The sequence below is a fragment of the Cyclospora cayetanensis genome, unplaced genomic scaffold (genome assembly GCF_002999335.1).
Source record: "Cyclospora cayetanensis isolate NF1_C8 unplaced genomic scaffold, CcayRef3 CcayRef3_contig_157, whole genome shotgun sequence".
NCBI lineage: Eukaryota > Apicomplexa > Conoidasida > Eucoccidiorida > Eimeriidae > Cyclospora > Cyclospora cayetanensis.
In genome coordinates this window covers 12,216-33,535 of record NW_020312100.1, presented here as the reverse complement: position 1 = coordinate 33,535, position 21,320 = coordinate 12,216, and the positions used below count along the sequence as shown (strand labels likewise).

At 47.0% G+C, this 21,320-nt stretch overlaps 1 pseudogene; it reads right to left on the bottom strand.

Moving 5' to 3' along the window:
* Positions 1 to 1,321: 1,321 nt before the first annotated feature.
* Positions 1,322 to 3,938, bottom strand: LOC113147200 (annotated as a pseudogene).
* Positions 3,939 to 21,320: the final 17,382 nt, after the last annotated feature.

The window sequence follows — 21,320 nt, the reverse complement described above, 5'->3', positions numbered from 1 at the left end:
CAAAGACGCCCTTCACTCTCATACCTATTATCATCCTTTGATGCTTATTGGTATGGCTCTTCCACGCATAATAATCACTTGCAGCACCAATAACAAATAGTTCTGCTACTAAAAGCTCTTCTAGGCCTCAAAGCGTACGCCGCAGGCTTCGGAAATCCTTGTCACTTCAGAGTGTAAAGGAGACTTGGGGAAGCGCTAAAATTAATTTATCGGAAAGAGCAACGCAAAAACCATAGTATCCTTCTTTCAAGACTCCGGTCTATAGAAAGAGACAGAATATTTGTGACGTTGCATGACGTAGATATGGAGCGTCTGTTGAGGCTGCAGGTGAGTCTGGTGCGGCTTCCTTCTGCATTGCCTCCTAGTAACCACCCGTGGTAGTGTAAACATAGCCTTCCAGTGAAGGTCGTTTACATAATCATTGTACGAACCAAAACTACATTTGGCACTATATGAGGAGTTTGTTGCACGAAGATGCGCATGATTAAAAGAAACGCCCCAAGAAAAACCCGTATCTGGTATTTCGGCTTGAAAGTATATTTGCTGTAGAGGGAACACATGATTGTCTACGCACCCAGTAGCGTCTTAGGCCAGCAGAGCTGTCAGATCCTACAAAGCGGCAGCGAAGGTCTATATTATTGACACCAGATGTGGCGCACATTGTCCAATGCTCAATACGCTGTGTCAAGCTGCAACTGTGTAGCGTTCGCTAAACGACTTTACACTCCACTTCTTTCAACAAAAGAGCACCCATCATCTCTCGACGATCAGAATAAGCACTGAATCCTTGGAGTCCGATTCACTGGTTCTTTTATTGTCTTTCACGAGTCTTATCCCCACCCACCCAGCCTAATCCCCACAGCTCCATCGTCACAGGGCTACATGTCGGGCATCCATGTATGGATTATTTTCCGTTTGTGGGGCCTTTTCTGGTCGAAACATGTGTCTTATGTATTTGGACTTAAACGTTCGCCGAAAGCGTATACTACTCCGCTGCCGTGCGCTTCACCTTCCATCTCTTCAGGGGCACACCACATCCTCTTGATAAGGCTGTCTAATGCTCTGTCAGCGGGCTCAACTGTGAGTACGCTCCAGAAAATTGTTCCTTCGTGCTACCTGCGGTGATTGCTGGGAGGTCTTAACACCCGCCTTTCTCGCTAGCGTTCAAAGAAAACTAGGGCCTAAAGAGCCTACTGGCCTTTGCTGCCTTGTAGCTTTCCTAAGCGCTGCTGCCAGTACACCGCATTCTGACCACTCCAGTAGTCGTTCAGGTGGGAAAAATCACATGTGTAGCTGGCTGATGGCGCCATTCGTACCGATTTTACTGCCAGGCGTAAAGGAACCCCCGGCAATCGGTAAGGTTTGCGGCGGGTTCCTAGTTGGCCGGGTCCTCTGGCGAGCTGCGCCACTTGACTAGATACTAAATAGATTTGCCCATGTTCATCTCCTGCATTATCGAGTCTACTTTGTAGGTGTCGGCTGCTTGTCTTATGGCGGCCGAGACGTAAAGCTTATCGATCTTTGGTTCTCGAGAAGTCATACTAGGGTCGCACCATCGGTTTGGTAGGTAGGAATCCATTAAAAACATAGTGGCAAGTGTATGCAGGAGAACAGGCACCGCGGTGAGCCACCCTGCTGTGTTGCCTCGATGCCACGAATGGGCCGCGGTAACACGGCTCAAAGTCGGTGGTGGAAACACGCGGGAGGTCGCGGTTGCGCTTTTACAGTTTGTCGTCGAGTGAAAATTCAACTTCCCATCGTTTGGAGTCAGCGCAGTACTTTTGCTGCTACTCAGCCCTGAGTATATGACATTGTGCCCAGTTACACTTTCCTTAACAAGTTTGTCACAGGAAATGAATTTAGACCAGACGGGTGAATTCCAAGGCACCATCAACGATATGGCTGGGCTAAAGAGACACCAGAAGCAGCAATGCAAGCTGTGATCAAACAGCTACCGCGACACCCGCTGACTACATCGATGTCTCATGGAGTAATTAAGGTCTGACCAATCATCACCTCGGAGGGACTACGCACGACAGACGAATGGACAAGCTCGGGTGTGGGAAGCAAACTATTCCACTCGCTTTCATATATTCCTAAACAGAAGTCCGTAGCTTTTGTTAAAGTATTGTTTCGTGATGTCGAGGGTGGATTGCTGATGATTCTGCGCACTTGATGCTTAAACGCTGGCATAGTTGCTAACAACTTTCATACGCAAGTCGTAGGTGTCCATCAGAAATGGACTCGTGGGAACCCATGGCGTCGACCAGGCGACCGCTGAAAAGTTCAACCACATTGGCTGCTGTCCAAGCTAGTATTCGGGAAGAAGTGTGCCGTCTTACTGATTAAGTTTGCCAACACAATAATTGAATCCATGCCTAGTCGAAGAGAAATTAGTAATTAACCTGACACTACTGCAATGCCTGGAAGGCGTAAGCAGTGACTACAGTGAGCCGGCCAACTTCTAGTTCAGTGTCCTGTACACTCAGCACTGCTAAAACAGCTTCAAAAGAGACGTTGAATCACGCATTTATATTTAGCCAGTAAAATGGTCTACGTAAGACCTGATTCGTTCCCTTTTGTTTGCGGTGGCCGGCGGTGACGCGCTCATGGTGCCGGTGTAGCTCATGACTGAGGGACAGAAATGCTCCATCAGCCATTTATTGAAATTTGTAGATAGTGAACGCTGATAGAATATGCTTCCGTGCTCCCATCGATTAACCAAGTGAATATCTTCGCCTTCCTGCTGCTTGACCACTTCGTGAGGTCCTTGCAAGACCGGGCACTTGGAGTAATTAGCTCCCAAGGCCTGAGCTCCTATCAAAGCATCCCAGGAGGGAAAGACTATACATTTTCGTGTTTCAAGGCCTGCGTTTCGCCAGTTGGGGAAGTACCCACCACCGACTCTAAGAGTTCTGGTTTTGATGGGTAGCAGGCTTGTGCCGTGGTGCTTTCAATTGGGGCAGTGGCTCACACTGTGGTTGGGATGCGAATCTCTAGTCACGTCCGCCTGATAGTTGCGCTGATAATAACGCTGGCTCCGACTCCGAACGCTTTCTACTTTGGTTGTACCCAATCTTTTCCTTTCAGTTATTATACTGGTATATATTTCGCAGACTGCTATCCCGCTGTGCGAGTGTTTCCGCTGCTGCACCAATGTCGATTACCAATTCTTGTGATGCAATGCAGCTAGCAATCGGTGTGTGGGGAAGGTCATGAACAGTGGTGTGCTGCGGATGGTGAGGGGGACTATTCGTAAGCTGATGCCGCGTGCACTCCATGTAGTTGATCGTGAGATCTAGGAAATCTCGCCAGAAGATCGAGCCAACTCCTCGTGCTTCCTTCACCATTATCAAGCGGGCAACAATCGTCCGTCGGTCTCCTGTTGTCATCCTGATTTTGTGAGACCCTGATTTCAAGTCAAGTGAGCAAAAGTACAAGGTTCTGCCTAGTGATTCAACTAATTGTCGGTATCGTATGGTACTGTGAATCCCGCGGCTATCACAGGGGGAGTTACATTCTTGGCAGTGGACCGGCAGTTGCTTTGTGCTTCTCCGTTCCAGCATCGTGCTTATCAACCTTGGTTGTGGCGACACAGCCATGCGAAGAAGTCGGAGCGACCCAAGCATTAGACATCAACTTGGTCATCTCCTGTAGATGGGAAGTAAGATGATCGCGTGGCATAGCCTATGTAGAAGCCTTCTTTGGTAGTTTACCAGTATGAGTAAAACATGGTCATCATGAGGAAGTTTGAACAGCTTTCTCTCTCCGAGGCTATGGGGAAGCAAAAGTCTGTGCTCTTCAAGGACAGTCTGCGCCTGCGAAGGCAGTTTCGAGCTGACTTGTGATAGACCTAAGAATAAAACTGGGTATCTTATAAGGCTGCAAGCAACAGAGGTTTCTCCTTGGCGTCCACTGCAGCGGGGACACTGAGTCATGCTTTGTGGATGAAGTATGTTGAATTACGAGAACGCAAGTGCTCTGCGAGGGCACACAGCAAAGGAAACTGTGGCTCCTCATAGCTGTAAGTAACAGTGTCATTAGAAGGAAGAAGCGAATTGAGGCTAGCGCTCAGCCCCAGCAGTGCCGATTGGAACTTTGCAGTGTCGGTCTGCGTCTGCTGAAGTAAGGTTCTGATAGTAGCCAGGGCTTATGGTTTACGTAATGGCTTGCGGTACTGGGGAGACGGAAGCAGTAGCGAATCAAGTTGTTTGTTCTCCGTTGGGGCCTGTGAACGAGTCCTGAGAGCGAGGTCACTCGCCTGAGGTATTCCTCTTCCTCGCAAAACTGGCAAGTCGCACCAGTAGCCAATCACGCCTGCATACTATCTATTCGACTGTAATCCCATGCAAAGTAATATCTGGTATGGCAGTCTTACCTTACGCTAAGGTCACACGGTATAAAGCTCGCCATTGGTTTGCAATAAAAGCTTTGTTCGTACCACATAAATCATCGGGAACAGTGCGACTGCTTTAATTGCTCTCCTCCTCGATGAAGGTAAAGCCAAGCTATTCACGCAAGGGCCTGACCGTAAGGCCCAGGTGATGAGCCATGTCGAAACTAACGAAACTTCTGGATGCGTGTCCTAATGCGGTCCACATGTCTGTCTCAGCGTGTCCACACATCACATTGGTGTTCGCTCGGTAGTACAAAAACCCGAAGCGCTAATGGTAGTTTTCCGGTGTTCGCTCTCTACAATCTTCAAGTAAGATCGTGATCCATGTGCGTAGGCTTGTGTGTCTGGACCTCGGACGTGCGAGCATCCATGCCTTTACCGGCTTTTGTCCCCGGGTCAAACGGCCCATCGCTGGCCTCTGGTTTGCCCCACTCTAAAATACCAATGTCTTCAGAGATCGCATTCGCGTTCCTGCATTACACTATGCGATTCGCCCTCGATCTAACTTCTGTAGGTAGAGACGTTGTCTCCAATCTGTGGAGACAAAGATGCCTTTTTCCCGTGTCGACAGTACCATACAGTCCATCTTTGGCATTAGTGCGCCTTGTGTATCCGTGTTACACAGCGTCTACACTTGAACGTTTGGATTTTTATGCTGTTTGTTGCCCCTAGTTGGCTCCCTAGTGGTTGGCGCTCCCTGTGACGACTCACGAGCTCTTCATGCTGCGTAGAAAGCGGCACAGTGGCCCCTGGCTCCAAATTTGTGGTGCAGCTCTTTTGACCTTCGCTGATCATGGCTAGGCACCAAAATGTGCCTGATAAAGTGCCCTCTGCCGCTGCACTCATATTATCCCAACTCCCCAAAGTGTTTTCGTTGATCCTCCTCAGTCGAAGCCCGTCCTTTTCTTTTGCTACGGGTATTCATGTAGTGTGGCTGATCCTCACTCTCACTTTCCGGTTCCCCTGTTAATCTGCCGTCGCGAATCGTCTACATCCTGACATTTTCTCCACTAACCTGCGTCTGCTAGGCAGCATGAGTCCTCGAAAATTGGCTTTGCAGTTGGCGCGTCTCCTAATCAGTGAATTGCTCTGAAACTATTCTTAGTAAGCGTTCGGGATTTGACAGGCTAAATAGTAGTGCCCCAACAGTTTTTCCATCCTAAAACCTTTTCCTGGGACACTACATGCTACAACTGCAAACGGTTTCATGTACTATCTCCTGTCCAGTTTTTGTCGTTCAGGAACCAACACTACCTCTCGCCTCCGGTATAGCCAATAGTGCAATGCAGGACCAGTTAGAGACTTTAGCATTCTACCTCCCCGTTAAGTGCCCCTTTTTTCGCCATCTAGAAACTCTGTCTCTATCGTGGCAAGAAGGTTCTGCATATTGCTTTCGTCTTCGTTTGCAGTTGACTGATTCGGAAATGGCTTCGTCGGCGTCGCGCGCATCTTGATCATTGCCTTTGTAAGCTAGCCACGTATAGCTGTGATTGGATTGTAACTCTCAGGAGATTCGTCGTCGGATCCAATTTCACCAATTTTCCAGTCAAGGCATCTATATCGCCAGGCTTTTCTGGGAGATAGTTAATATTGAATGCATCCTCTTTATCTTCTTAATGCTCTCGACTGTTCGCTTCCTACTTTGCTGCCTTGTATTTAACATCTCGAGATTGTCTCCTAAAATTATCACAGGCCTGTTTCGCAGGTGCATGCATAACGTATATTGTTTACCTGCCTTGCCCTAGGTTCTTAGGTATCAAATATTCGGGCACACTTTCTCTTTTCGATTAAGCAAATCTTCCGGGGAAAAGAATTTCAATTTTAGCGCACATCTCCCCATGCGCTGGATGCAGCACTATGCTGCAAGTGTATAGAGACCACTCAAACGACTGAACACTCCGCCTCGTCTAGCAAAGTAGCAACTATCCTCTTAAAAGGATCGACATTAGAGTACTGACACCTCGGGGTCCTGCAGAGCGACTCTCTATGTCAGTCCTCTGTGTATATTGTTACCACCCTCACAATCGCGTCAGGACGGAGGCTACATGTTGGACTTATATTCAAGGGTTAGTGTATACTTTTCTAGGCCTTTTCTGGTTGCCGTTCGCTCAATAGCTCTTCTATTTTTCGAGTTAAAGCCTTGATTGACAATTGCATGCTACTGTAGTGCTGTGCACTGCACCATATGCTTATTAGGAGATTTCGTGAGTTAAGAAGTTGTGTGAAGGGATGTAAAATTCAGACTGTGTTCTATGACTGCATACGTGTTCCCATAACAGATTAACTACACGTGAGGCAAGACTATATGGAGGGTTGAAGAATGCGCAAGCAAGAAAAGCGTATATTTTAGTGAGCGGCCTATGCCCGCCGAGGCGCTCGTGTCCACTGACTAAATATAAAAGATTTTAACCACTAACTCTAGCAGGGTCTGTGTATGTCAAAGAATCTGGATCCCGTCATTTTTGGCCGAATATGGTTTAACTTTTAAATTCTGCATAGAGTTAACTCTTCCCTTGAAACCATTCCAGCAGTCATGGCTCTCCATGTTGATAAAGAGGTTTGGCGTGTACATGTGCTAGGGCCAGTCTGGTGAACGTCGATATGAGAAGATTGAAATAAGTCCTCGTGGGGCGGATTCGGGAGAAAATCGCACTGGTCCCTATGACCATATAAAGGAGACAATTATTTTCATAAATAGAAGCTTGCAGGGGCTCATTTGAGGGTTGTCCAGAACGGGCATCGGGGTTGGAATTCCCCACACTTTTACCTTACGGGACCTCGTGTTGGGGACCCTTTCTTCGCGATTGTACCAAGAAGCTCTAACAACATTACTGGAACTTAACAATAATCATTTGAAAACAAGTTGTCACTGGATGCCCAGATTCATAAGGATGAGAACCTAGGAAAGCACAGGGTTGCCTGGATGTACATGCGGAGCCATTGGGTTTGAGTTAAGCTTGTCAGGGCACGTTTATGACTCTCAGGGACCCAAGCTTCTAAACGTACACGCTTTGTCGGGGTGTTCGCTAACCTTGCTGAGTGGATAACTCTAGGTAAGACATTCAGCGAAGTTAAGACATTTGGCAGGCTGCTTTGTGGCACTTCAGCCGTATTGTATAGTGAGCAGGTCATTCGTTTGCTGTAGTTACATTAATCCAACCGTCAATTACAAGTGTGAAAGCCCTGTCAGCAGTGTCTACTCATGCATTGTCTGTCGCTTGCTTTGCCCATTAAAGGGCGTGGTGAGCGATAAGAGAAACTTCTGGCTGTGCCATCAGGGCAGATGGTGTAACAAGTGTTGCGGACATCCCCTGCCAAAAATTTTAGATCAGCAACACGACCAAGGAGAATGAAAGGACAACTTTTATATGCCTGCAGCTATACTGGACCCCTCTACGCCCTCATTCTAAAGGGCTCCGAACCCGTAGAAGGCAGCTGAAACGCAATTAATTGCATCATTCCAACTGTTTGAATGGGGACTTACAGCTTCACACACGTATTGAATTGCCAAGCAACATATATTGTTACGAAACGGGGTTTGCTACGCTATGCCATATTTTAATAATCAAACCCCCATGAACACTGCGCTTTTTCACAAGGCCAGTAGTACGACTGCTCTAGTAGTACTTCTGTACCTGTTGCACAGCCAAATGAAGGCAGCTCCAAGCGTGTTTATACAATCCAAAAAACAAATTAGGGCAGCCTAAAGTCTGTACAATTCATGAGCAGTCGAATCTGCCCATGCCCTCATAGCTTTCTCCCCTAAATTTGTCGATAATTGAGCACTTAATCTTGAAGACTGCGCATAGTTGTATTTTGCTGATCATTATAATGACGAGATTGACGAACCCAATGAGAGCGTCTACATTATCGAAAAAATTCAAACGTGTTGTGTGTTATATTTGAGAACCTTCAGCGCCCACATGAACGTAATCGCATTGGAAGGGGGTGACCTGGTATTGCGTGAGCCTCAAGCCCTGCTAAAGGCAAAAGGCGTGCTGACGCAGCTATCCATAAAAAGCGTGAACCTCTTTCTTAGCAGGGTATGACTAGATGAACCACGAGTCATATGAAGCGCTCACACTCATCAGGCATGATCCATATGCGCTTCTTACTAATTTCCTTGTGCATAAGAGGGAACCTGCATGGGCACATGCAATCAAAGCAGCATGCAATATATGCAAATAACATTCCAACAATTCTGATATCGCCTTTTCCGTGCTCTGGTAAGTCAGAAGTAGTATTCACACGGTAATGGAAACATACATGAGCTTAAGTACGTTTACAACCAAGATTTTGTCGTAACAATGTAGGGCAGATCTTTACATCCGAAATTCAGGTAAGTTTGGACACTTTACTTTTAAGCATGGGTGGCCGAGAATCTCGTAGCAGGTATTACACTCTACGCAGAACCATTGAATACTAGAGCGGTATTCCTGCAGTAAATCCTATCGTGACAGGGCGTCAGACATTTCGCCGTACGAATTACGGTCCAGCTCAAGAGGCTTCGCGCAATAAACGCTCGAGGCATGGCTGGCTCCCTGCACGCTGGAACGAATCGTGGCTTGTGGCGTAGCTATCTGAAAAAACATTGATCAAGTAACCCTTTAACAAAAATATCTGGCTCCTCGTTGAATTATAATTATGCATATTATTGTATATGTAGAAACATTTACCTGCGCCCCAAAGATCCGAGGCTCGCCCTGTATAATATAACGATGCTCCATATTCAGTATACTGCGAGAGCCAAGCCTGCCAAAAGTAATACTTAAATACAGCGAAAGTTTAGACTCTCCGCATTATAATCACTTCTTCGTGAGCTATCTTACACCTATTCAAGCCATCGGGCTCTGGGAATCCGAGTTCGCTAACTGGCTAAAATTATCTTTCCCACTTTATTTGCTTGTATGCGTCTGAATTTCGGTAGAATTTCAAAGCGGAGCATATTTTCTAGGCCTTTTTGCGAATGCTGCATATGACTCCGACGTAATGGCCCCGTAGCAATCGAAATGTGATGCACATGCTACTATGGCTCTTGATTACTTCAAGTCCGCACATTTTACAAGAAAATTAAATATTTGCTGCATTCATGTGTCAAACGCGGCTAACTTTGGAATGGCCCTGGGCTGAAAACGTTCGCATAAACGATATGTAAAACGCCTCAAGCTAAAAGTTCATCATGAAGGATGTAAAGTGAACGAACAGATTTTTCATCAATTTCTTGGATGCCCAACCCACCCGCATTTGCCACGCGAAACCAAAGCACACCCTATCACACGCTGTGCCCATCAATGTGTGCCTCGCTCATCCCCATTTAAACACGTTGCACCTGCCACTCTATCAGCTGACCGCGATGCAACGTACACGGGCGGTGCTGCAATTTGAAGCCATGCAATCTTTTGCCCCAACAAAACCCAGCGCCAGACACCGCAGTGTTCGTGGAGCATACTAACGGCGCACAAATGGTTTCTGGAGAAGACAGGAAACATTCGGTTTTATCCCACACACCCTCATACACGCCACGCACGACAGCACAATGCACTGTTTGTGGCATCCAACGAAAACTCTACCAAGGCGTGGTTTTTACTCGAACATCAACAGATTCTTAGTGCATCTTCCCCACGCCTCTCGGTGCCAGCGTGGACACAAACAGTCCAATACATACGGTCTCTTGCTTCCACACAAAAAATCTCCACTTTACCTTGCCCACCGCAGTGCCCTTTGCCTCATCCTCCACCAAGCCCCTCTCGAGACACACTTCGCTGCATTCCCCAGTGCCCATTCTTTGCCGATGTGCCGTTGAGGAGCCCTGCTGCTGCGTCTAGCGCCGCGGTGCACTTGAGCCTGCGTCAGGCCCAATCAAACCAGAATGACATGTCACAATCAACACTTAAACCAACTGCACGACTCAGTTAGTCCTACACATGCTACCCACTGTGTGCACCTACAGAAACGCCAGCTGTTTCAAAAGCACTGAATATGCGGCACGCAGCCTGCTCAAAAGCATCCTCATGATTAGTCCAAACGCAACACCTATGGAGCCAATGATCTCTGCACAGTCCTGAAACGCGCCCTGCAGCCAGTCCCCCACCCAGCACATTCCATGTATGCGCCACCACGGCAGGGTCATACTTTCTTTTATGCCCACATGCCCGCGCATCCAAATGCAAGACAGCCCCCACATAGTTCCTGCCCTAGAAGAAAACAAACCCCCAGCCTACTCAATAGCATCAATACACAAGCCCACCTGCGCATTTCCTCTGTTCCCAATGCCAATGCTAAACTCCTATCGGACCCCACTTCACCTTCGTGAATCCCTATTTTTGGCGCCACCATCGGAAACCCAGCTCACCTCCCAGGAGATACTACCCCCTTCATTGTCTGCCTTGCGCCCCTCCATCTTACCACGTTCCGCCCCCCACTCCACCAACTGCCCACAAATCCAACGTACACATGCTGAGCAGCATTCGTTATACAATCAACCATCTGCCTTCGCGAAACGCAACGCCAGGCATCCCAATGTCGTTCACAATATTTGAACATCGCAGCTCAATTAGTCTTAAGCTATGAACAAAAGGTTTGTCCACGCTCTCTGTCTCAACGACGAAATAAGGGGAGGAGTAGTTGTCTTGATTTGCATGAGGTCGTAGACAAAATCATATAGAAAGCAATGAAAACAGCACATTTGAATTATCATCTTTGCGGGATGGCTCGTCCTACCCATTGCGCGTGAACCTCATTTGTTCTTCCTGAGCGCCCCGAGTACTCACAGCATCCAAGCAAGCTTTCATGCTAAGCTATGGTCTTTGTACCCTCATTCATGGGACAATTTACCTATTTACTGCGAATCTCAATGCTTCAAACTATGAGCCAGCTCTATTGCTACCCCGTGCATTAGATAGGAAGTTGTCTAGCTCGTTCTGGAGGTAGAACGATGTAAGGCTTTAACTGCAGGATTTCTTTAGTCCGCAAAAGCAAATTATTTAAAAGACCAAGCTCACCTCAAAAGCTGCAACCCTCGCTGCATTGTATGTATGCCATGGCGCTGTCATCTGTGCTTTCAGGGGGTACGCGAACTGAATGGGTCTGTAAATATTTCGTTTAGTATTTGAGAAGGCATACATAGGATAAAACACAATTGCTGAAGGCAGAAATAGAGTGCATGTTTTTGCGGATGTTTGTTCCAGGCCCTTGAACTGCAGCGCGAAGTGTTTTGCTCGGCCCTTTCCACCCCGGCCGAGATTTTGCCTTTTTCAGCACCTCGAAGCTCCCTTATCGATCTTCTCTACAAGCCATCGGCGTAGCTCCAACACCCGGGAACTAAATTGCGCCAGTCAAACAAGAAACCAGAGGTGCACTCTCAAGTGAGCAAGGGCGACGCGCAAGAGATGTGCTGCAACAGGTATGATATTTTCTTTGGGTAATATGCATGCATATTTTCGTATACACATTTTTATGACTGTCGTCACAAGGGTTCAGCTGTATGTCTCTTTTGCTACAGTAGCCACTCACACATCTGGCATATTCAAGGCCGCTTATGGAAAAGGGGTCCCGATCAGCCCACCCGCTGGCCAGGATATCCGTGAAGTCGGTTTACATGCCCTGAAGTAGTGGTATATCCAGATATGCTTTGTTCCCGTGTGTGTTCCGTGCTATTCAAGTTTTGGGGGGGAGAGCATAGCTGTTGATGCTGGTGTCAACAGTCAGTTGTCCCTTTGCTTCAACCACAAGAAAGGCAGAGTGCGTAAAGTGCATTCACAGCGCCGCGTATTGTTGCATAGTGGCACACTTCAAGACGAGGGTGCCTATATATGTCTTTTTCAGGTTAAAAGTGTACAGATATGAATACGCAACGACATACGGACTTACTTTTAATGTAGGCCCAAGCGCACTATTAACTCTACCAGAAAAGTGGTATCTCTAGATGCGAAGCTACATACCTCTGCCGAAGTTCGGTGGTTCCATCCTATGAGCATTTTAGATTTCCCAAAATGAGTGCATTTACACATTTACACGTCCCTAGATAGGTGGTATCGACCTGCGATTTGGGGTCTCCGCCAAAGTCTGAAGACGAAGTGAATTAGACCGAAAACATCTATTATGCTCAGATCAAGTCGCCAATGGAGTATCTGAGCCGGTGTGAAAGTGCCACCAGCTTCAGTTGCTTGTGTGGCTATTGATAGTGTTTCTTGTAATGGCCATCCGCCGGAAAAGCCATATTCAGATGACAGATTTCCACGAAAGAGCCTCCTTCCACACTGTGGCATACATAGCTGAACGAGAGATCACAGAGGCAGAGTAAGCACCATGAACAAGGCGTCTCCTGCATGTACTGGCCGCGACAAAAACCCCTTTGCACGTCCAGGCAGGTGCCATAGCACCGGAGACCTAGCTATGTCCACATACATACAAATACGCATATCTATGGCTATGGAATCACATTGCCTTAAAGCCCATCGTGTGCATCTGCTCGTACTATTTCACTCATCTCCAGAACTGTTGGCTGTAAGAAGCCCTGAGCTGAAGCTCTCTATGCCTAACGCTGTAGGGGGCATAATGTTTGATGCATGCAAGCTTGCCTTGCTGCGCCAAGGCCACCTTATTGAGCAGTGCATCAAAATGCAGCCCCACAATGAGAAGCTCATCAAAGGGGGCAAACCGGACCAGTGGCGGTGGGAAACCGGTACACACGGGAGCTGCTTTCGAACGGCGTGAATAGGCACCTTATGCGTAGCTCTGCAAGCGTCGACGTTTAAGCTACTGTTGCTGGAAAACTGCTGTGGCAGAGGATACAGCAGGCAGCAAAAGGCACTCTAATACCCCATGTCTGCAAAAGGTGCGAAGAATTGAAACCAATGTGAACTGGCCGTGCGGCTGCAGAGGGATCACAATTTCCTACACTAGCTAGTAGTGCCGTTGCTGGCGCTAAAACTGCTTCGGGGGCGAGATGCCCTTGTCCCATCCTGTGGCGATATAGATTGCCTACATCTCACGGCAAGACAGAGGGAAATCGATGTATTTCGGCATATTCTAAATTAACATAATGCAGCAAATGTCTTTTTGAGCTAGGAAATCACAGAGGTTCGCAACGTATAAGCAGTTTGCAGCAAGCCGCCAACTAGTCAAAGCGACACACTGTGCCAACTTTGCAAAGTTAGAAAAAAACAATTAGCCCCGGCAGTAAGCCCCCCTGCATCTATAGCATGTAAAATATAAAGAACTGCGGGCAATAAGCTATGAAGCTCGAAGAAAACAGCAAAGAGAGCTTCAGTGCTTACCTACACATCGGGTTGGGCGTGATCAGGAGGGTCAGGCGCGCGCCCCTAGCGCCAGCAAATTGATTCCGCAGAATTATGAATACGCCATAGTAGGTTGCTTCTCATTCTTCCATCATATAAGGTTTGCTCGCTAAAGGCTAGCTTTAGTTGGGGTTGCAAAATTTGAAAGCGGAGTATTCATTTAGTTGCACTAATGCCTCAAAAAGTTGATGGGCTTATACCGGAAATCTAAACTGCCCACCACAAGGGGTCGGTCTACAAGTCCCATACTGACATTTTGACGGTAAGCTAATCGAACAATGTAGAAACGTGAGGGGAAACTTTCACCGCCTTCCTGATACTGGCTATCCCTCCATTTCCTTTTACTCAAAGGGTGCAAGGCACGCACGGAGCAGGTAACATGTATTCCACAGAGCCAAGCGCAGTTAAGCAGGCCGTCGGGACGAAGAAATTATTCGTGTAATGCAGATGCTATATGTACTCAAACATATAGAACAAGAGACGTTCAGTTAAACACTTAATAATGAACCGATACATGAGTATGTGCTGGGTGTTAAGACAGAAACTGGGTAGCAGTCCGAGCAGTTGGAACTGCACCTAGCATCCCAATAGGAAAGCATCTCACCCTTACTCCAATACTGTACTACGTTGGAGGTCAGTAAGGGTATCTTGAGGAGAGCTAATCGAACTTCCTTCTCTTTGCAATGTGCTGACGTCAGGGGAGGGTGGCAGCCACGGTGTGCGCTGCTGTGCCCTCAGAGAACTCCGAGCATTTACATCTAATTACACGCAGCATCTATAGCACACTCGAAGAGCACTGCGCCATCCTATATCGTGCTTACACTACTCTGCTGTAAATACTATGTGAATAGATAAGCCAAACTGTTAATTCGGTATTTAGTATAAATAGCTTTGCACAGGATGTTTTAGTGTAGCTAAACTCTTTACATCTTAAATCCCGCGTTACAAAGCGCACGCTTTCGTGCCCCGTACCTGCTCGCGTAAATCAGCTACTTGTAGGACAGCGGGAGAGCTGTTGCCCTACCGCCGTTCCCCAGGTACGCAGAGACGCGGAAAACACTGAAGATGAGAATAGCACAACGTGCACCAACCAGCTAAGATGAATCCAAGGGAAGACAGACAGACACACAGATAGTCAGGCAGACAGACAGACAGACACACACACCCATACGCCCACACACACACTGGCCGAAAGCGAACAATGGTCCAAACCTCCACGACCACTGTGCCTGAATGGGTCGCGGTCGTCGGAGCGCTGAAGTGTGTCAGCCACTTGCTGTGAGAAAACAAAAGATAAGCACGGCATGCAAACGAAATCAAAATACCTACTATTTTGCAGTGCCAGCGCACCTCAAAGAGCAGATGTGCATTCCACTACAGCTGGTGCATGCAGCAGAGTCAATTTCCAGGTTCTTAAAATGCGTCTAGAAGAATGTCGGAATTACATGCCTTAGGATGCCAGCGCACAACTCTGGGCCTAGAAAATGTTAATCATACTAAATGGAAAGGTTTTAGCTGCTTGATAGATGAGGGCAACCATTTAAAGCAGAATATCCTCTGGAGGAGAACAGCTATCAAGAAATGCAAGGGGGTCTGTCGAAGCTACATACAAGCGTTGAGAACTACCCCTTTTCATCAGGGTCTGCCCCATGGCAATCAACCCCGTAACTACTCCTCCGCCTTCACTAAGGCTGGCTTTTTCATTCAATTTCACTATGAACTCCTCTCTAGTGTCCCATGGGTGGTCACTAGTTATGAATTTCAGCACTTCTACAGCTCCGTGTGGATCCTCCGCCTTCACGCGTGCCAAGTAATTGCCCGGCCCTGTCAGCTAAATTACATAGGGAGCTTGGAAACCTTTCGAATAAGTCAGTTTTGCTGGTTCCGTGGTAAATGCAAGGTCTAGAGGACTTAATCGAATGAGAATGAGCACTGATTTGTGAAAGGATGGCGAATATTTGAACCACATGGTCGCAAACATACATTTCTAGCCACCAGTACGGTATAAAGCAAGCTAATTAACTAAAATTAATTCTCTTAATCATAATACACAGTCACGTACTGCTCATCACAATCCTCTAGTTGGCTGTATCGTGCTTTGTGCATATCTTTGTGTGCACTAGCCAGCTGTTTTCGAATTTCTTTTCCGCGGTCACAGATGGCCGTTGTTTTTGTACCACCAGCCCCAGGCCCAAATTGGGGATGGGCACTCCAGCGTAGAGAAGAAATGCAAGGAAACAGGGAGAATCCAAATGCACAGCTGGTTTTCTTACCCTTCTTAGCAGAGAAAAGAAAATCAAACCACCGAGTAGGATACAATCACAGAGCTGCATAGACTGCAGAGGACTGTTAGTAGTGCGCTCTGTTTTGCCGACATGCCTATTGTTCATTGTGGTTAGTATGTAGGAGTGTTATAAAGACAAGCCAGGATGTACTACCTACTTTTGGACCCCCATCCAGTGCGAGTACTTGGTATGTGCAATGTGAAAAGGAACTAAGCAACTGCCTCAGCCGCAACAGAGCTGGAGCAAGGGATGAAACGGGCATACTGGCTGAGTCTAACCACTGCGTAGATGCTTTTTTGATCCTTGACATCTGGCGAACCACCAGTAAAGTTCACAGTCAACGTAGTCTAAATACTTTTGAGTACCAAAAATATTGCAGTGGTTGGGCGCAGGAGGACTGCGGCGCTTCAGCTACCGATAATCTGGGCATGGCAGTGCGTAGTCCTCTGCCACAGAAGGCATCCCGCCATCTGGAGAACCGTGAGAGCCTTTTAGCTTTTTAAAACAATCCAATCATGGCCCAAAAGGCTAAATCATGTGCCGTGCGCAAAAACGCACTGCTTAGCCAATTCGGGATGTGAACTGACTAAGTCTTCCCTATGTTTTGCACCATTGCAGGCCATCCTGAGGGCAGTATTCCTCAATTTTGGCACTAGTAGCTCATCTGTGAGCAATAAAAACACTACGTTCGTGCATTTGTACCAACCACCGTGAGTCAATACCCAACAAGAACACTTGCACATCACCCTAGTAAACTGCTAAGGAGTTTAGAGAGCACGGCAGTAACCATGTTGTTGCCACCTTGAAATACGCGCTTTGGAGGCGTACAATAGAAGGTATTCAAGCCAGTGAACAACCCTAGAGAGTGCTACACACTCGTCATACGGTACACGAAAGACCGCAGCTGCTCTAGAAAGTAAAATGACTCCAATATTAATAGGGTTTGCATGTTTTTGTAGTTTGCCAGGACGCATAAATTCCAGTATATTATACTGAATACCAATGCTCTGTTTTGGAGAGGGAATTAAAGCACTATTCTGATGAATCGGACCACATGTAGCACGTTGCGAGAGTATAGCACCCACCGCTACCTCACAAGAAACGGTTGTTTAGGAAAAATGGCCAGCAACATCCGTTAGCACGAGTAGTGGAGGGTCTGTACGGCTGCCGATAAGCGTCCGTGTCGCTGCATGAGCCCCCCTGTGTCGAAGCCACTGATTACGTGATCTTTAGCAGAGCAATCGAACGACCAGTGATCAGCGCGAACACTGAAGAGCAAGCTCGGTAATATTACGCGCTTCTACAGGAATCGTCAGCTGCCTTGTAGGTGAGCAAAGGTAAAGGCCAAGCCTTGATTGCTTCAGTTTTTGCTGGTATTGGCTCAGTCTTTGCAGCCGAATAACAGATTTTCAGAAGCACAATTGTGCTCATGAGGACTTGCACTTGTATGCTTTCACAAACCAGTGCTTCATCGTAAGAACTGAAGCGCACACCTTGGATGATGTTCAACGGTTCGACTGTGGATTAAGACGGCTCCATGTTGACATTCATGCATTCCATTTATATAGGCTCTCTAAAATCCCGATTGAAGAGCCCTTGCACTTTAGCTGAGTCATGGACAGCCACAAATAACATACAGTTATACTTGCTTTTGCAAGTGCAAGTGTGGAAATTCCTTTTTTATATCAGCCTTCTTAAATGTAAAGACAGATTCATAGGAACTAATGTACTTGGTAAAATGCTTAATAGATCGGTTATTTGTGTAGTCTGTCAAAGCAACTCCCTAATATGATGGTTCAGGAACTTGCTTGTACATAGTGAACTAGTTCACAGGCCGAACGTAACACACATGCGTCACAATCCTTCCTTTTCCAACAGACACCGGGTGACGCCTGAAGAGATGGGCGATTTCGCACCTTGATTTTCAGGAATCACCATCGCCCTGAGCCCAAAATATACTCATCACATTGTGGGGTCTTCCGACGCCGCGGAACATCGCTTCTGCCTTAGGGATCAAGCATAATACGATTCGGTGGACGATCTGCAGGTGGCCAGCGTGTTGGTAGCCAGTGACGATTCACACCTTTCGTACTTAACTAGTATCCTTGAGTCAGAATCACTCGAAGCGAAAGCATGATGCGCGGCATGCTTAGAGCCGTTTCCTCCAAGAGTTGTGCTGAGAGGATCTGCATGAAGACTCTGCCTCACCTTGTTGAGACACTGACCCTACTCCGTTCACCATGTACTGAATGAAACTTGTTAAAAATATCAAGAGTAGCTTTTTCTAACCTCTTCCTGGCACACCAGTCTCTGCAGTGCGCAGCTTGTTCTTTTTTTGGTCACCCATGATGATCCTGGGATTACGCCATGATGCACGGGTCCAACATAGATGCCACAGATCATGCTAATAGAGCTCGTTTCCAAAATTTCGTAACGAATAACTAACAAGGCCTTGCTAGTCCATGCGTCTGCCGCTCCTTTGTTACCCTAAGTCTCAGAGACCGCGGTAGCGCGAAAACAGGCATATTGCACTCGTGCTTCCTCTTCTTGAAAAGCAGGTCCCATTCATATGCAGAGTGAGGTAAGTCTAACAATCAGCTGTCCATATTTGGTCAGTAATATAAAGCTGTACCTGCGTAAAACTGACTAGAGGTGGATTTCCACTTGTGGTTGTACCCTTTGTAGCCCCCTTCACTGTGCCGTAGCCTGCGTGGAGGCTTTCTGATGCGCCTTCTTCGCTCTTCAAGCAGCCTCCTTTCGCTGATGTTATTCTTGTTGGTCTAACTCTTTGACTGTTGCATATGCTTGCAGTTCCGGATAATAGGAACCAGCTTCGCATAAAAAAGCATGTGCATTATTGGGAAGCCATCCGGGGTTGCCTAGGAGGGCGGGTTACCTGTGGCTTTCTTTTATTCGCTAACCGTGGGCCGTGGGGGGCCCAGCTGACACAGGCCCTACATCCATAGGTTTTAAATTCAACTGTAGCTCTTGCCTTTCGTTTACAAATGTATCAGCTGCCTTCAAATGTTTCTGGGTCCTCAATTTATCCCTTCTTTGTGCAAGCCCAACTGAATGCTTTTCCCCTTGACCGTTACCCAACGTCTGGCCAGTTGATGCGTCTTCTCTGATACACCTGTGATGAACCTCGCACAATGCAACACGTTACCAGCACCATGGCGTTCGAAAATTAAAGATTTGTATGTATTAAAGCAGTGGCATGTTGAGAGGTTCTCGTGCTTAAGCTTTCTCAGTTTCGCCAAAGCTTGTTTAGCCGACCTAGGCGAAAATCGATGGATCTGGGCTTGAATAAAGTGTATTTTTGTATTCCCAACAGTTAGCCGACGTTAATTGCATCAATGCTCACCGTGGAATTGCATTTTCTTTCAATAAGCATGCTGCAAGGCGGGCCTAATATATGGTTTGTAATGGTGACGCTTGACTCCAGACTCACACAAATGCGATAGAAAGTTATACAGTACTTTTCATAAAAATTTCCTCCTTTCCCTACCTGTGTCCCTCAAAGCCTTAACCCGACAAACGGGTGCGGCTACGCTGCGCGTAGGTGCACCCCACAAGCACTTCGAGCATTATCAGCTAATTGCACACACCATAGAGATCAAACACGGAACGTTCTTAATTGTAACGAGGTAACACTCCCCTGCAATATATAAGATGTACAAACAGACGAAACGTTTATGCAATGCATTACTGATTTTTAGTCAAACATAGCAAGTGTAGTAGAAAGTGCCTAAGTATAGCGTAGCCTGCTACAATTCCAACGTTGATTATCAAAGAATTGAGGCTAGTTTACTTCGCCACAAACCATAGGTGTGAACCGTACCATCGAGGCAAATAGATAAGCCTTTATCAATTTTTATAAATAAATTTTGGATACTAGGGAGTCCCCAAGTGTATTTAGCAACGTACATGCAGGAACGTTGAATGGTGCTAGTCATGGCTGTCCCTGTACAGAGGTATGGAAGGGGGGAACGATCCCGTTTCTACGGGGAGCAAAACTTCACAGTAGGTGTTGATGCTGCTTCCATTGGAAATATGATTCACTTAATCTATTGAGAAATCATATATCCACTACTTTCAGGGGCAGCACGTGGAGGTTTTCAGGCGAAGGAATATTCATCGAGACCCAGCGCCCAGGGCGAGGAAAAGAGTCCACTCTCCCAAATGATGCAATAAAGCAAAAGTTGAGTTTTCTTCACACGTTTTCGAGAGATTTAGGGAAGCAGAAGTTTTTGTTTGCCCTCTTTTAAAGATATGGAAAGACACGACAAAATCTCTTGGCCACCAAATTAATGTGAGCCACTCCCTGGGCGTGGAAGATTACGCTGGACAGGGTAGAGGCGAAGGGGGCACACGGCTGTCGCTTTGTCTCGGTAAACTTTTAACATTTTTAGGTTTCCGTGTTTCTATAATTTAAAAGATTAATACTCAAGCCTTATTCTTAGTGTTTTTCTGTATTTTAGGATTGAAACCTCCTTTATTTAAGCTGTGTGTGTACTGCTTGCCAATGCACAACCGGAAATAATATTTCGGTTTTTGCAATTTCAACTGCCTTAGCCCTTATTAGTCCTTCATGGAGCATTGTATATAGAAGTAACACGTCCTGCTAGTCCCTCGCTTCCCTGTACAATTTTAGAGACCTGTACTGCACAGTGCCTTGGCAGTCACCCTGCTGCTGTTACGAAATCGTTCTCCCCTCATGTGACCAGGGGTAGAGAGAGTTTTAAGCTTTCCTGCTTCTCTCCTACGGAAATGTGGGGAAACGTCGTGCGTACTGTTTGTTGTTATATCCTCTGGTGCAAATTTCCAACTGCAGCATCTGGATTAGCAGCAATCGAGCGCCCACACCTGGACGACTTACTCGAAACCACACATGAGGAGCCTCAGCTTTTAGCCGCCCCCTTACGCTTACGTACCGTGGTGCCCCATGTGCCACAGCTCTCTCAGGAAATTCCCTATGGGCATTCCCTGGCTGCAAGAATCCACTCTGGTGCAGGAGCCGATGACGTAGCGTTGCTGCACCAAGACGAATCTGTGGCAGCAGATGAATATGTTGAGTACAAAGGTAGGCATGAAGAATATTTTTTAAATACGAGAGTAGAGCTCAACAAGGGAAGCGTTACGTGCTGGTAGACAATTAGGACATGTGTGCGCACTCTGTGCCCACTCTCCGTTATGTTGCTGCAACTAAGGTTCTACACGTTCTTATGTGTGTCTGTTTGTGTGCGATGCCAAATAGTTTTATCTCCTCTCCTTAGCCACCTTCCTGGACGTCTGCAGGTGTTGGCGCAGCCGCCTCAGTCTGCACGGCAGAGCATTGGT